The sequence below is a fragment of the Orycteropus afer genome, unplaced genomic scaffold (assembly GCF_000298275.1).
Source record: "Orycteropus afer afer isolate SDZICR_OR568_19922 unplaced genomic scaffold, OryAfe1.0 scaffold00034, whole genome shotgun sequence".
Lineage (NCBI taxonomy): Eukaryota > Metazoa > Chordata > Mammalia > Tubulidentata > Orycteropodidae > Orycteropus > Orycteropus afer.
In genome coordinates, this window is record NW_006921621.1 from 1,813,057 (window position 1) to 1,829,257 (window position 16,201).

Here is a 16,201-nt window from a genome sequence, read left to right on the forward strand (position 1 = left end):
TTGGAAAGGGCACAAATATTGATTTCTCTTTTTTTAAAATTTTTATTGTTATTTGGGTGAAAGTTTACAGAGCAAATTCATTTTCCATACAGCAGTTCATACACATTTTGTTCCATGAGATTGACTGCAATTCCCCACCATGTAACAACTTTCTTCCCACTTTCACCCTCTTCCCTGTGTCCTTCCCTCCCAGGCACTCCTGCTAACTGCCCCCCCCCCCATTGCCCCAGCTATCTCCCGTGCATACTGCCCTTTTGTTCTCCCATGATTGTATTGATCTCTTCTGATTGGTGGGCCAGGTAGCTACCAAATTGCCACATTCTGTGGGATCACCTTTTTTTTGGAATGGGTACAAATATGGATTTCTTCCAGTCAATTGCCAAGTAGCTGTCTTGCAAATTTCTTGGCATACACAAGTAAGCAACTTCAGTGCTGCATCTATTTGTTGAAACATCTCAATGGGTGTTTCGTCAGTTCCTGGAGCCTTGTTTTTCACCAATTCCTTCAGTGCAGCTTGGACTTCTTCCTTCAACACCATTGGCTCTTGACCATATGCTACCTCCTGAAATGGCTGAATGTCAACCGATTATTTTTGGTACAGTGACTCTGTGTATTCCATCTTCTTTGATGCTTCCTGCATCGTTCAATGTTTTGCCCATAGAATCCTTCACTATTGCAATTTGAAGCTTCAGTTTTTTTATTTAGTTCTTTTAGTTTGAGAAATGCCAAGCATGCTCTTCCTTTTTAGTTTTCTAACTCCAGGTCTTTGCACATTTCATTGTAATAGTTTACTTTGTCTTCATGAGCCACCCTTTGAAATCTTTGTTCAGCTCTTTTATTTCATCACTTCTTCCATTTGTTTTGGCTACTCTCCATTCAAAAGCAAGTTTCAGAGCCTCTTCTGACATTCATTTTGTTTTTTTCTTCCTTTCCTGTTTTTTTAATGACATCCTGCTTTCTTCATGGATGATGCTCTTGATGTCATCCCAATCATCTGGTCTTTGGTAATTGGTGTTCTTTATGTCAAATATATTCATCAGATGGTCTCCAAATTCAGATGGGATATAATATGTCACATTTTGAACTTGCATATGAGCAATTAATGGTCTGTTTCTCACTCAGCTCCTGGCCTTGTTTTGGCTGAAGATACTGAGTTTCTCCATTGCCTTTTTCCACAGATGTAGTTGATTTGATTCCTGTGTATTCCATCTGGCAAGGTCCACATGTATAGCTGCTGTTTAAGTTGTTGAAAAAAAGGTACTTGCAATGAATAAGTCATTCATTTGGTCTTGCAAAATTCTATCATGCAATCTCCTGTGTCATGTCTATCACCAGGGCCATACTTTCCAACTACCAGTGCTGCTTCTTTGTTTCCAACTTTCACATTCCAATCACCAGTATTTATCAATATATTTTGATTGCATGTTTGGTCAATTTCAGACTGCAGAAGTTGGTAAAAATCTTAAATTTCTTCATTTTTGGCTTTAGTGGTTGGTGTGTAAATTTGAATAATAGTAGTATTAATTGGGCTTCCTTGTAGATGTATGGATATTATCCTATCACTGACAGCCTAGGAAAACCTACTCTGTCATATATGGTTGCTATGAGTCAAAATCAACTTGATTGTACACAACAATTACACATTTTTAATCCTCTCCAAGAAAATGAGATAAAAAATTATGTAGTGAAATCCATATTAATCTTTAGCCCTATAAACCATTAGGAGAAAAAAGTTTGCTAATGTATAATTCTAAGATAACACATCATATGGACTTCTGGAGAGCAGGCTTGTGTCTTACACTTCGTTCTCTCTTTCTGGCACGCACTTACCTAAAATACACAGAATTCTCCCTACATGTTGAACATTTCATGAAACATTATCTATTTCATAACAACCCTTAACAATTTGATTACATTAAGATAAACTATTTTTCCAAATTTTTGTACCTTCCTAATTAACATACATTAATAAAGTTCATAAATTTTAAAAAATTAAGATTGATATTTACAGAAGACCTAAGAACTTAGTGTCAGGTTATTCTTCTCTATTGTTTGAAAAACAAAAGAGACCAAAACTCAAGTTATTGGAAACAAATGTTTACCAGAATCATCCCTTTCAAAACAAGGCCAGAAAACTGGAGCTATTTCCTTAGAACAATATTTTCATTGGGTCAAGGGGAAAAAAGAAGAAAAGATAGGCAAGGCTTTTTAAAACTTTTTTTCCTTCAGACTTTCATTACCAAACTGTTATACCGAGTACACACCAAAACTGTTATACCACCAAACTGTTATACCAAACTGTTATACCTAGTACACAATCATAAGAGGAATGTTCATTTTAAAAACATCTGAATTCAAATAATCAACTATAGTTGCTTTTAAGGTTACCCTTTAGAAACTCCTAAGGAGGCTTGGTGGAGTAGTGGTTAAAGCATTTAGTTGTTAACCAAAAGGTCAGCAGTTCAAACCTACCAGCTGTTCCACAGGAGAAAGATGAGTCAGTCTACTTCTAGCTTTGGAACAGCCCTGGAAACCCTTGGGAGCAGTTCTTCTTTGTCCTATGGGGTTGTTATGAGTTGCAATCAACTCAGTGGCATTTTTTTTTAGAAGCTGGGCTTTGCAAATGAATATATGAATGAGAACATTTTTGTTTTTACCTTCCTGACCTCTTCAAAACCAACAAACATATGAAGAAATGCTCATGATCATCCTTTCACCATACTTATTCAATCTATATGCTGAGCAAATAAGCTGAGAAGCTGGACTATATGAAGAAAAATGTGGCATCAGGATTGGAGGAAGATTCATTAACAACCTGCGATATGCAGACAACACAACTTTGCTTGCTGAAAGTGAAGATGACTTGAAGCATTAAAGACTTGAAGATTAAAGACTACAGTCTGCAGTATGGATTACACCTCAACATAAAGAAAACGAAAATCCTCACAACTGGACCAATAAGCAGCACCACGATAAATGGAGAAAAGATTGAAGTTGCCAAAGATTTCGTATTATTTGGATCCACAATCAACACCCATGGAAGCAGCAGTCAAGAAATCAGATGACATATTGCACTGGGTAAATCTGCTGCAAAAGACCTCTTTAAAGTACTGGAGAATAAAGATGTCTCTCTGAAGACTAAGGTACACCTAACCCAAGCCATGGTATTTTCAGTCACCTTATATGCATGTGAAAGCTGGACAGTGAATAAAGAAGACTGAAGAAGAGTTGATGCTTTTGAGTTGTGATGTTGGAGAAGAGTACTGGGAGTACCATGGACTGCCAGAAGAATGAACAAATCTGTCCTGGAAGAAGTGCAGCTGGAATGGTCTTTGGAAATGAGACCATCCAGAGTTCATCTCACCTATTTTGGTCATTGTCAGCAAGGACCATTCCCTTGAGAAGGATATTATGCTTGGTAAAGTGGAAGGGCAGTGCAATAGGGGAAAACCCTCAATGAGATGGACTGACACAGTGGCTGCAATGACAGGTTTAGGAATAGCAAAGATTGTGAGGTTAGCGCAGAACTGGGCAGTGTTTTGTTCTGTTGTACACAGGAATGCTGTGAGTTGGAGCCAACTCGACAGCACCTAACAACAACACAACAACAATCTTCCTTACAGCCCCATGAAGTAAATATTTAATTTTAATATAAGAAAACTGAAGCTGAAAGTGACTAAATACCTTGCCCAAGGCTAAGCTAGATCAAGATCTATGCCAAGGCTATGCATAAGCTTTATGCTATAAACAAACAAACAAAAACTGGGACTTTAGTAAATAGTGGAAGTAAAGGCATATATTAATTTTTCACATTGTTGTTGTTGTTGTTATATGCCGTCGAGTCGGCCCCGACTCATAGCGACCCCTCCTTGGGTTTCCGAGGCAGGATCACTACGGAAGTAGGATTGCCCAACCTTCCTTCTGAGGAGTGGCTGGTGGGTTTGAACCACCAGCCTTCTGGTTAGCTGTCAAGTGCCTTAGGCACTATACTCCCAGAGTCCTAATTTTTCACATTAGGTGCCATATAATCCCAAAGGTGAAATGGATTGTCAGAAATCACCCTCTTTCCATTGCTTCTATGTTAATCCTTCACATAAAAACTTAGGTAACAAGCGTTAATTACTTACCTTTCTGAGTGTTGTGTTTTTTTTTTTTTTTTTAATGAAAACAAGTCTTTTGTTTTTTGTAAAAATATGCAATGACAGAAACTGCCTGGTAAAGACTAAGTGTAAGGGGAAAAAGAAGGCTTATTTTCTTCCCCTCAGTAGGACATAAGGTATAACAATAAAGTAATAGGGCCATTTTTTTTTTACACACATACCAGAACATAAACACTCAAATGAAGGTTGTACTTCAAAATAATTACTTTCCAATTCTAAACACATACACAACTTTACAGGGTGCCCCTTTTAGAACTGCTAGTTCTTCAAGAAGACTTTCATTACTTTAATAGGTGTATTTATTATAATCTCCATCGCCCACCTCAGAAGTCAAAGTTGGCCCCAAGCAATGTTTGGCTCTTTCCCACTACTGGAGAGATTCAGTAAACATGCCAAAAACTCTGAAGGCAACTCCAAAGCAGGATCTCCAAAGCCATTCTCAGTAATGACAACACCACTAGAATTAGTACACAACTTGCCAAGATGAGGCTTCTGAAGGAAAGAAATACTCATCTGAATGTATAAATACTAGAATACTTATTTTAACATTTGAATAAAGAATTGGAAGAATCAACTGGTTTTATGTCCAAGTGATTAAAAATTCTGCTGCAATCATAATGCAGATTTTGTTGCATGGTTCAGACCACTAAATAAGCTATGTACATCCCCTTATGAAAAAGAGTCTGTCCTAAAATGATACTTGCAAAAGGAATAAATTGCTTTCCCATTAATTTGCGTAATTATTGAAGAAATCTCTTTTTCATGAAGTAAAAAAATGGGCGGTTCAAGTGCTAGTTGACAAAATGGTCTTTGGTCCTCCCAGGAAACTCAAGTTAGTGTGTCTTTAGAGTGAACAACATTCACAACACGTTGTCACCACCACCACTCCCACCCCAAAGCCCAGGAACCTTCCAATGGAAAAGTCCACTTCATAGAATTTATGAGCCCTGGGTCTTCCAGAATTACTAAACTCACTGCCATCGAGTGGATTAGACTCACAGCAACCCCTCCTTGGGCTTCCGAGGCGGTGTCTCTACGGAAGTAGATTGCCCAATCTTCCTTTTGAGGAGTGGCTGGTGGATTTGAACTGCCAGCCTTCTGATTAGCAGTCAAATGCCTTAGGCACTATGCCACCAGAGTGCCTACTATTACACGAACGAATTAAGGACCACATATAATCAACCACATTGCAATCTACTTCCATAGTGATACTGACTCGGAAACCCAAGGAGGGGTCGCTATGAGTCGGATCCGACTCGACGGCACATAACAACAACAACAACAATTGATAGGATGTATTCAATATTATTTAAATTAATTGCACTCAAGACAAACAACAGAAAAAAAAAACCAAACAGACAGTGCCCTCATTTATTTGAATTTGGAGACACTTGGATATCCATCCACTGCAGCCCTAAGGAGCCTGCCCCTTAATGGTTACTGGGTGAAGGTAGGTACAGGCTGTGAACTACAAGAGGGCAGCCAAGGGCAGTCCGACCACCTTTCATGTAAATAACTTTTATTAACTTCATTAAAGGGCTGCTCATCCGGATGCAAACAGCCCCAAAATGTGCATAATAGTCCTCATGTTTACTAAGCTGTGGAATGCAGTAGGTTTGTGGGTGTTTTAGTTTCCTCCAGTTTTTACCTAGACAGTCTCTCACGGGTACAAGAGAGTGGGAAAGCAATTAACACCTGTGGATCTAAAAATTACACACCTTTATTATAGGAGTTGGGAGCTCTGGTAGCTTAGTGCCTAAGCCATTTGACTGCTAACCAGAATGCTGGCAGTTCAAACTCACCAGCCACTCCTTGGAAGGAAGGTTAGACAATCTACTTCTTAGAGATACTGCCTCTGAAACCCAAGGAGGGGTCGCTATGAGTTGAATGGACCCCACGGCAGTGAGGTGTTTTTTTTTTTTTTTTAATTATTATTATTGTAGGCGTTATGCCTGCTACACACAGGTAGATATTACCTGGACAACTGAAATCTCATTCCGTAACTCTTCTTTTTAGCTCTTCTCATCATGTGCCTATGCAAAATCATTTCTAAACCAGCTCAGAGATGCACTTTAGGGCAAGGCAGAATCTGCCCAGGCCGTGGGTCTCTCCCTCCTTGGTCTGTGTCTGAAGTGCTTATCGCTGCCCAAGAAGCTGCGGTGCCACTGCAGCCTCGGCGTCTCCGCGCAGGGTGGGCGAGGTGCGTCCTTCCTTTACACATCCCCACCACCACCAAGTTCCGAACACTTCCCAAGCTCGCTGAGTGCCAGATCCCCAAAGCCAGTCCGTCGTGGGTTGCCCAGCCTTGCTGCCGCCCTGTCTCCAGTGCTTGCCCTCTCGATGTGTCCACGAATCCATTCGACTGAGGGCTGGGTTGCCATGGCCGAGCTGTTGCAAGTCACTGACCCACCACTCACCGTGCCACCTTCAACCCCTCGCCGCGGCGTTCCCATTCTCCCACGTCTCCCTCTCCCCACATACACACACATCCTGCCGCCTCCCAGCTTTCAGCACAACTCCGCGTCCACCCTTTAGAAGAAGCCCCTTCCATCTTTCTCTAAAGGAGCCACACACACGCCTTGCCCCACCCCACACCACTGGCTGATTTCCTTTCCGGGGATGCCCTCCCTCTGGCTCCCCACATCGCCCCGCTCTCCCCAGTCTTCTTCTCCTCTACAATCTCCTCCCAGGTTCCATTCCCTACCACCCTGCGAAGGGCGCCCCAAGAATGCGGGCAGACCGCCCCTCGTCCCGCCCCCCGGGCTCTGGCTCCAGGCTTGAGTACTGGGGCTCCCCAACATCATGGTCCTGACCCTCCCGCGCCTGGGCTCAGGCTCTCCAACATCGCGATGCTGACTCAACACCCAGGTTCGGGCTCCTGGGCTCCCCAACATCGCTGTCCTGACCCCCCCTCCCCCGCCCCACCCGGTCTTCGCCTCCCGCAGCGGGACTCACCGGCAGGGACGGCCCAGCCCGTGCCTGCAGCCCAGCCCAGCCCAGCCGGTGCTGCGCCCACGCTCCCAGCTTCGGGATCCCAGCTCCAAGCTGCCCGCGGGCGGCCGGGACCGAGGCTGGCCAGGCACGGGGCAGCAGTCCCGAGGAGCGGCCAGGAGGAGGGAACCGCTGGGGGCGGGCGCGGCCCGGCTCCGCCCCTTCCCGGCCCCGAGGGCGGGATGCGCAGTCCCGCGTACACCCTACCGCCACCCGCGCACACATCGCGGCCGAGGAAGTTAACTGACGCCTCTTCCCTTCCACTGGGGCTCCGACCCTCACAACCTCCTTTCAGCCGCGAATGGCGACAGGGTTTGAGAGAGACACACGGTAACCGCTCTCCTATACCTTCCAAAATCCATCCAAAGAGGGCCATTTCCCAAGTCCTTCTGAAGGGAGAAAAATAAAAACTTCATCTGAAATCTCGAGATTGATTCAAATCCTGGCTGCACTACGCGTGCCAGGCCTCCCTAAACACCCGCATCTGCACTTCCAGGGTCATTGTGCCCACGAAATCATGCACACACAGCAAAGGCCCTTACAGACACACACACACACACACATAGTGTGTGTGTGTGTGTGTGTGTGTCTGCCCTCATTCTTGGGGCGCCCTCCGCAGGGTGGTGGGGAATGGAGCCCGGGAGGAGAGTGAGAAGACTGGGGCGGGCAGGGCGACATGGGGAGCCCGAGGGAGGGCATTCCCAGAAAGGAAATCAGCCAGTGGGGTGGGGTGGGGCAAGGCGTGTGTGTGGCTCCTTTAGAGAAAGATGAAAGGGGCTTCTCTGAAATCATGCACACACCAGCAGAGGCTCTTGCAGACACACACACTTCCGTACCACCCATGTATGACTCATACCTCTCCCATGATTTAGTATGCACCACTAGCGCACACTGCTTGTATTCTCACACTGAGAAGCCTGCACTTATATCCCTATGGCCTTAATCCACAATACTTTAGCCAGTCCTAGGAGCTCTGGTTGCACAGTGGTTAAAGCATTTGGCTGCTAACTGGAAAAGTGGAGCATGCAAACCCACCAGCTTCTCCATGTGAGAAAGACGAGGTAGTCTGGTTCTGTAAAGATGTACGGCCTTGGAAACCCTATGGGGCAATTCTACTCTATCCTATAGGGTAGCTATGAGTCGGAGTCCACTGGATGGCAGTCAGTTTGGGTTTTTTTTTTTTTTTTTTTTTTCTCTTTTTGCCAGTCTTATTAACAGCGAACCCCACATACAAGCACTAGAAGGGAAGAGGAAATTCCCCATCCCCAACTTATAACCACAATGATTGCTGTATTTCACCAGAAGAAAAATATACAGGTAAGATGTAGGACTGTCAATAGATTCAATTAGCTTTGCTATTAAAAAGCAGTTTTCATTAACTGAAGAAAAAGGAAACTGATCAGATCCTGAGGAGGTGGGTGTGAACAAAGTTACTGTAAGAGGTTCATTTAATCCATTTAATTACTTTTCTGAGGCAATCAGGTCTAATTCTTGTCTGTTGGTTCCTGGAACTTTTCCATTATACCACCTCACATTTGTACAGTGTTTTCACTTTTGAAAAAACATTTTAAAATCTATTATTTGTCTTTAGCAAAACATAATGGAGCAAAGAAAGCAGGTTATCCAGGCCCTTGATTTCAATTCCATAAACGAAGGCATTGAGAGTCTGTCTGTGCAGTGAAATGGCTGGTTTGAGGCAGAGTCAGAACTAGGAAACAGTCCAGGGGCCTGCTCTTCAGGACTCAGCATATATAGACACTGACAGAAGTGTCATGTGAGAGCCTTGGCAACTTTGTTCCCTCAATCTCTGCTTCATCCCAGTGATGTCAAGGAACTCTGGTAGCTCAAAAACTTGGACCATCAAAATCAACAATCTTTTTTTTCTTCCTGGCAGACTCAGATTTTATTAACAAAAAGTGTTCATCTTGTCATAAGAACCATACAGTGCCAAAAGGAGACTGTTTTCCCCTAAAATTTCTAACATCTCTTTTTAAATTTTTTTTACTGTGGTAAAATAACAGGTATTTATATTTTAGTGAGAGATCCTGATTCTACAAAAGAGCTGATTAAGAGAAGGTGGAAAGTCAGTTCTTTTCCACCTCTCTACCTCTCTATCATTCTAGAGAACAAAATTACAGGTCAGCAAATACAAAGGCCACCCACAGGCTAATAGAACTGAAATGAGCTGTTTGGTGAGAGCTGATGAGTGTGACAATGTGTTAATATTCTTGCAGTTTCTTCCTCCCTGAGAGGTTCCCTCTGCCTGGAGTATGGAGAAGGGCCCTCTGTTCTGAAAAATGAGACCAAGAAGTCTTTATCCTTTCTGAATGCCATATTAAGAAAATGGTAATGTTCCTTTCCTCTGGCCCTTTCTCTAGAGGGTAGGTGTCAAAGTGCATCATCCAGTGTAATGGGTTCATGGTTGTTAGTCATTGTTATCTGTGGGGGAAGGGGTTCTGTTTGTAAGTGGCACTCTCCAGAGCCACTAGACAAGAGCAGTGTTTTCTTGTCCTTCCCTGCCTTTTAAATCTACTTGAGTCTCCCACTAGCTTCTTCCATTTTCTGTTTGAGCTAATGGCCTATTTCAGTTTGGGCAGTAAAAGTGATGCTTTGGTAATGCTGGCAAAAAGAGGCCTAAAATGACTTTGCTGTTTTGAATCATAGTAAAAGTCTCTGGATCCTTCATAACGTACAGTCAGGGTGACCTTTAGAATATGGAAATTCACAGCCATTCTCTCTCTATGTGATACTCCCATCTGGCAACAGAATTTCGACCTGTGATTTTTCCAAAAGCTAGAAACAGGCAATATCTTGGATATTGTAGTATTTCCTGTGGAACAGAATGCTAAACTGCTAATCCAATCAACATTTTATCAGATGCTGTTTCCCTTCCACATTGCCCTTGATATTTGGAAAAGTGAAAACACTGTACAAGCATTGCACATATGCAATATGCAGAATTATTTTTAAAATAGATATGCAAGATTACAGAGCTATTTTTGTCCCAATCCTTAACAAAATAATTTAGTCCATTTTATATTGTACACATACCACAATGACACTGTGTTTATATCACTTCTACTTTGTGTATACATAACATTGCTTTTCCAAGAAGCTCTAAGTGCATGTGAAGACATCATATCACTGAACTTTATACGTTTTATGTCCAACAGGGAAGTGGTAGGAACTGTTAGCCTTAAAGTACCTAACATGGAGAAACAAAACTATGATGTAGTTACACCATTTACCTGAAACATCCAGGAATACTAGTTTATTTTGGTTTGTCCTGGGTGGTGGAAATGGTTAAGCTCTCGACTACTAGCTGGAACGTTGGTGGTTGAAACCCACCCAGAGGCACTTCAGAAGATAGACTTAGCTATCTGCTTCCAAAAGTGACAGGCTTGAAAATCCTATGAAGCAGTACTAGTCTGCACACATGAAGTCGACATGGGTTGGAACAGCCTCAACAACAATTAACAACAACAATAACATCCTAAAAGAAGACCTATTACAAGACCTACCTGTGAGAACTAATACAAGAAATATATTGTTCCTATTGAGCTGAATTCATGATATAAGACATAGAGTTTGCTAAAAGCTCTTTTACATCTTATGGAAAAGTTGAGGGCCATTAATTTCTTCACCATTTTGGCAGAGAAAAGGAGAGGAAACGCACAGTGGTAAAAAGCATGAACAGCAAGTCAGGCCATCTGAAATCTGAGACCCACACCCCACTTAGAGCTGCATACCCTTTCATAACTTTTTCTGTGTTTTAGGATCCTCATCTGTAAAATGGAAATAGTAATTGTACCCTCTTTCTAAAGTTATTATAAGGATAAATGAAAGAATACACATTAAGCACTCAGCAGTGTGCCTATTAATAATGCTTGATAAAAGTTGGGAGAAAGGCAGTGGCTTGATTTATGTGGTTGCTCTTTTTTTTTCTGTTGTCTTCAAGTCAATTCCAACTCATGGTGACCCCACGAGTGTGTGTCAACCGAGGACTGTGCGGCACAGGATTTTCAATGGCAGACTTTTGGGAAGCATATTGGCAGGTCTTTCTTCTGAAGTGCCTCTGGGTAGACACAAACCTCCAGTTCTTCAGCTAGCAGCCTCACATGATAATCCTTCTTTAGAGTAAAGATCCTGTAAGGTAGTTGCTTGTAGCATCTTTGTTCCAATATATTCTACTTGAAGCAAAGATGTACTATCCCAGTGAACTGCATAGAAGGAATTTGGAGATACTTTTTGTATTTATAAGGAGCCCTAGTGGTGCAGTAGGAGCTCTGGTAGCGTAGTGCCTAAGGCACTTGACTGAAATCAGAAGGCTGGCAGTTCAAACCCACCAGCCACTCTTTGGAAGGAAGATGAGGCAATCTACTTCCATAGTGATACTGCCTGGGAAACCCAAGGAGGGTTTGCTATGAGTCAGGTCCAACTCGATGGCAAATAACAACAACAACAACAGTGGTGCAGTGGTGAAGTGATTGGCTGTTCACCGCAGTTCAAACCCCCCAGAAACTCTGAGGGAGAAAAATGTAGCAGTCTGCTTCCATAAAAATTTATAGCCTTGGAAACCCTATGGGGCAGTTCTCCTCTGTCCTTTAGGATCACTATGTGTCAGAATTGTTTCATTGACAATAGGTTTGATTTGGTTTGGTTATATATCTATATTTTTAACCCTAAGGTCAAACGTATCCATTCATTGAGATTCTGTCAAGCTTTTTTTCACCAGATGCCTGCATTTTATCACATAGCAATCCATACTTGGCTTTTCTATTTAGACACCCTGCCAACTGGCCAACTGGGGAAAGCATCCAGGATGCTAATTTCATAGATTTCACACACAGGGTGCTAATGAACTCTGGTTGAATCAGATTAAAAATAACAATAATGGTTTCCTTATCTTGTAGGACTACATTATCTCATTTAATAGTGAAATGGTAATCATCACCATTAACTCCATGCCACTGAGTTGACCCCATGTGTGTGAGAGTAGAACTGTATTCTGCAGGGTTTTCAATGGCTGATTTTTCAGATATAGATTGCCAGGCCTTTCTTCCAAGCCACCTCTGGGTGGACTCACACATCCAACCATTCGGTTAGCAGCCAAACATGTTAACCATTTTCACCACCCAAAGACTCTGGTGCGATTTGCTTTTTATCTAGAATACCTCACTCCTTTTTATTTTTTAATTATAAACAATAATTCAGGGAACACACCAATTAGCACTTGTAGACAGGAGAGAGAAATTGAAGCTGGGCCCTTAGTAAACCTTTGAAGTTTGAGGCTTCTCTCACCTTTGGACCTGATCTCCCACTCTCTGATGTAACTGTGTTGTTGTCGTTATGTGCTGTCGAGTCAGACCTGACTCATAGCAACCCCTCCTTGGGTTTCAGAGGCAGTATCACTACGGAAGTAGATTGCCCCATCTTCCTTCTGAGGAGTGGCTGGTAGGTTTGAACCGCCAGCCTTCTGGTTAGCAGTTAAGTGCCTTAGGCACTAAGCTACCAGAGCTCCTTCTGATATAACTAACTAGTTCCTGGTAAAAGAGTTTCAGATAGCAAATTGACTAACTAGGAAGCTTTTATACTCTTAATAAAGTAATTTGAATTCCTAAATTCTAACTGCATTTGATATGTATAAGTTAATTTTAACACTTGTTCCTAAACATGACCTAAATTTAGGAAATACAGTGTGTAATTGCATAATAGTAATTCAATGGCAAATAAAGGAGTATGAATATTAAAATATGAGGCCTTTTCTTGTTCTTCACAGAAATTTGCAAATAAAAAGCCTCAGAGTTAACCACCTTCAGTTCCTCCCTATAGAAAGATCATTAGAATTTTGTTTTTTTCCATTCACTTTGTTCCTCATTTTTAGTCATTATATCCTGGGGATGGGAGGCAGTGGGCAATTCCTGAGCATCCGGAAAACCGTAAGAATTTAACTTCAAAGATGAACTTCAAAAATGTATCTGTGTGCATGAATCATTACACATTTATTTGTATGTGTGGGCTATTTCAGGGTAGATATTGAGGAGAAGGCCAAAACCACTATCAAAGTTGGAGTTTTAATACAATATTTCCATGCTACTATTTGTGGAAGTTTTGCTGACTATTTGTATGTGTTTAGAAATTAAGTTGTTTTGTGTTATGTGGTATATGATCCACTGGGCAGTTTTATATATGTGTGAGCAATGTTTTTGTGTGAAAAGAGTGCCTGATATTAAGTTTTTAAACCATAAGGTATAATTTTCATAATAGAAATGATCTAAATTTCTCAGAGGATAAATAAATCTCTTTTACATACACACACACACATACAAAGACTGATGCCAAAACTTTGAATAAGTAAACATTTTTCATTTCACTCAACTCCACTTTAATCTGGATAGTGGTTTAAAGGGAGATTTTACAGAGAATATTCTCAGGTGTAGGACTGGAGAAGGAAAGCCACAGGAACTCATCCAAGAGGGGAAACTGGGGCTTGAACCTCTAGTCTTTGCCATGCTGCCAGCTGGTGTTTTGGTAGCTGGCTGGAATGCACAGCCCTCTTACAGCTTATTTCAGTGTATCATCTATCACCAAAGGCTAAGCTAGAAGCAAGGTACCTACCATACCCTGCTGAACAGCTGTGGGTCAGGATCCCCTGAAGGGACAGAGTGTTCAGTCCATAGCTCTTTAGTTGAAGTCTGTCTGGGGCAGATTTATTATCTTGGCCCTCATTTACTTTAAATAGGATGGGAAAATGAAAATGACAATCTTGGACAAGATGAATAAAAATTGCATTATTCATGCTTGATTCTGGCATGGTTTCAGGATTCTTAATGCTTTGAAAAAAAAAAAATCAGTCCAACAACTGACCACTTTAATTCAGTTCATATTTACGGAATCTCTTTCTACTATGTGGGGTGAACTAGGGGATCAACTGCCTATCCATGTGGTCATCTGGAAGGTCTCTCAGAATATGTGAGACTTGGATTAAACCCAGCCTAGACCTCAGGACTAGATCAAATAAACTGAAGTCTTCTCCAGTTTGTATTTATACCCCTCTGGATTAGTTCAAAGGAGCTCTGGTGGCACAGTGCATAACCAGACTGCTAACCAGAAAGTTGGCAGTTCAAACCCACCAGCTGCTCCATGGAAGGAGGGTGGGGTAATCTACTTATGTAAAGATTTACTACCTCAGAAATCCAGTGGGGGTTGTCTCTATGAGTTGTTTTGTTTGAAGGCAGTGAGAGTTTGAGAGCGAGAGAATGAGTTCAGGGACCTGGATGTTGGTTGTGGGTTTGGTTGAGGGTGACCTTTGGTCTAGTAGGACACAGCATCTTAAGCTAACCTCTCTTACAGAACTTATATATGATCTAATAATTCCTTCTTTGGCTACCCCACTAGACTGAAAACTCCTAGACAGCAAGATTTGGCTCTTATCGTGGTTATACATGCTATTCATTGCCATACTCATGGCCTAGCTTGAGTTGCACTGAAAAAATATATTTGTTGAGTGAATAAACCTAATAATGTGAATGTGTAGCATATTCAGAATCCAGTTAGCCCAGGAGTTCATGATTGCTGACTCTACAACCGTCTCATCTCGAAATGGCCAAGAAGAACAGAATCTGCTCAGAGGTGGAGACAAGGAGAATAAGTAAAAGCCATTGAGGTGAAACACGTTTTCTCATCTGAGAAAGAATAAGCAGGGATAATTCTGGGGCTCTAACAGGATATGTTTGCTACAGTAACAGATTGTTCAATTAAAAAAAAAAAAAAAGTTGAATTGAGCTGAAGTAAACTGAATTGAAGGATTTTGACCTATAGAAGGGACATCTTAGAGAGTTCAGACTCAAGGAAAATTCTTTTCCACCTTCATTCTCCCAATTAAATTAAATTTCCCTGATTACCCTTCCTACTAACCTGGGTTCCTCCAAGCCTGAAGATACCCAGGAGCCACTTGATGTGTAGTTGTCGTTACTCAGTATCATCAAGTCAATTCTGACTCATAGAGACCCCATATGTAACAATCTTACTGCCACATATGGTTTTCTTAGCTGAATATTTAGAGAACTGCTTTGCCAAGTCTTTCTCCCACAGAGCCACTTGATGGGTTTAAATCCCAACCTTTCAGTTAGCAGCTGCACACTTAACTGTTGTACCACCATATAGGTATTTCCCAAAAAAATACTCCTGAAAGCCTCTAAGAGTCACCTAAAAGCCTGGGATTTTGACCAGAACCTCAGAATCCTGGAAATGCCAACCAGAAGTTCCAGCAGGAAGCTTCCAAAGCAAGTAGTCCATGAGGTAAGAGAAGATTGTTGAGGACTGACTAAATTAACTAGGATCCATACATGAGATAGAAAATACTATGTACCAGTTGTTGTTGAGTCAATTCCAACTCATGGTGACCCCATGTGTGTGAGAGTAGAACTGTACTCCACAGGGTTTTCGATGACTGTTTTTATAGCTTTTGTTCTAAGGCATTTAGATAGACTTGAACTTCTAATCTTTTGGTTAGCAGCTAAGCATGTTAACTATTAGACCACCCGGGGACTCCTACGGAATATGGTATAGTCTTCAAAAATCAGGTAAACCACATGGCATAGAGAAATGTTCAGTCTCTGGTTCTGTGGTTTAATAAAACAGTTGGACAAGTTACAATGCAGTGCAATTCAATTTTTAAAATACACACACATATGAATATGTGTTGCAAAAACATGAAAGCAGTACACTGCAATGCTCAAACTAATTATTTCTGTTGCTGATAGGTGCCATTGAGTTGGCTCTCACTCGTAGCAACCCTGTGTACAACAGAATGAAACACTATCCAGTCCTGCGTCATCCTCACAATACCTACTGTACTTGAGCCCATCGTTGCAGCCACATGTCAAACCATCTCGTTGAGGGTCATCCCCTTTTTTGTTGATGCTATACTTTGCCATACTGAAGACTATAGTCTTTTTTTTTTTTTTTTTAATTTAGATTTGGGTGAAGATTTACAGAGCAAATTCACTCTCGATACAGCAGTTCACATATACTTTGTCTCATGTCAT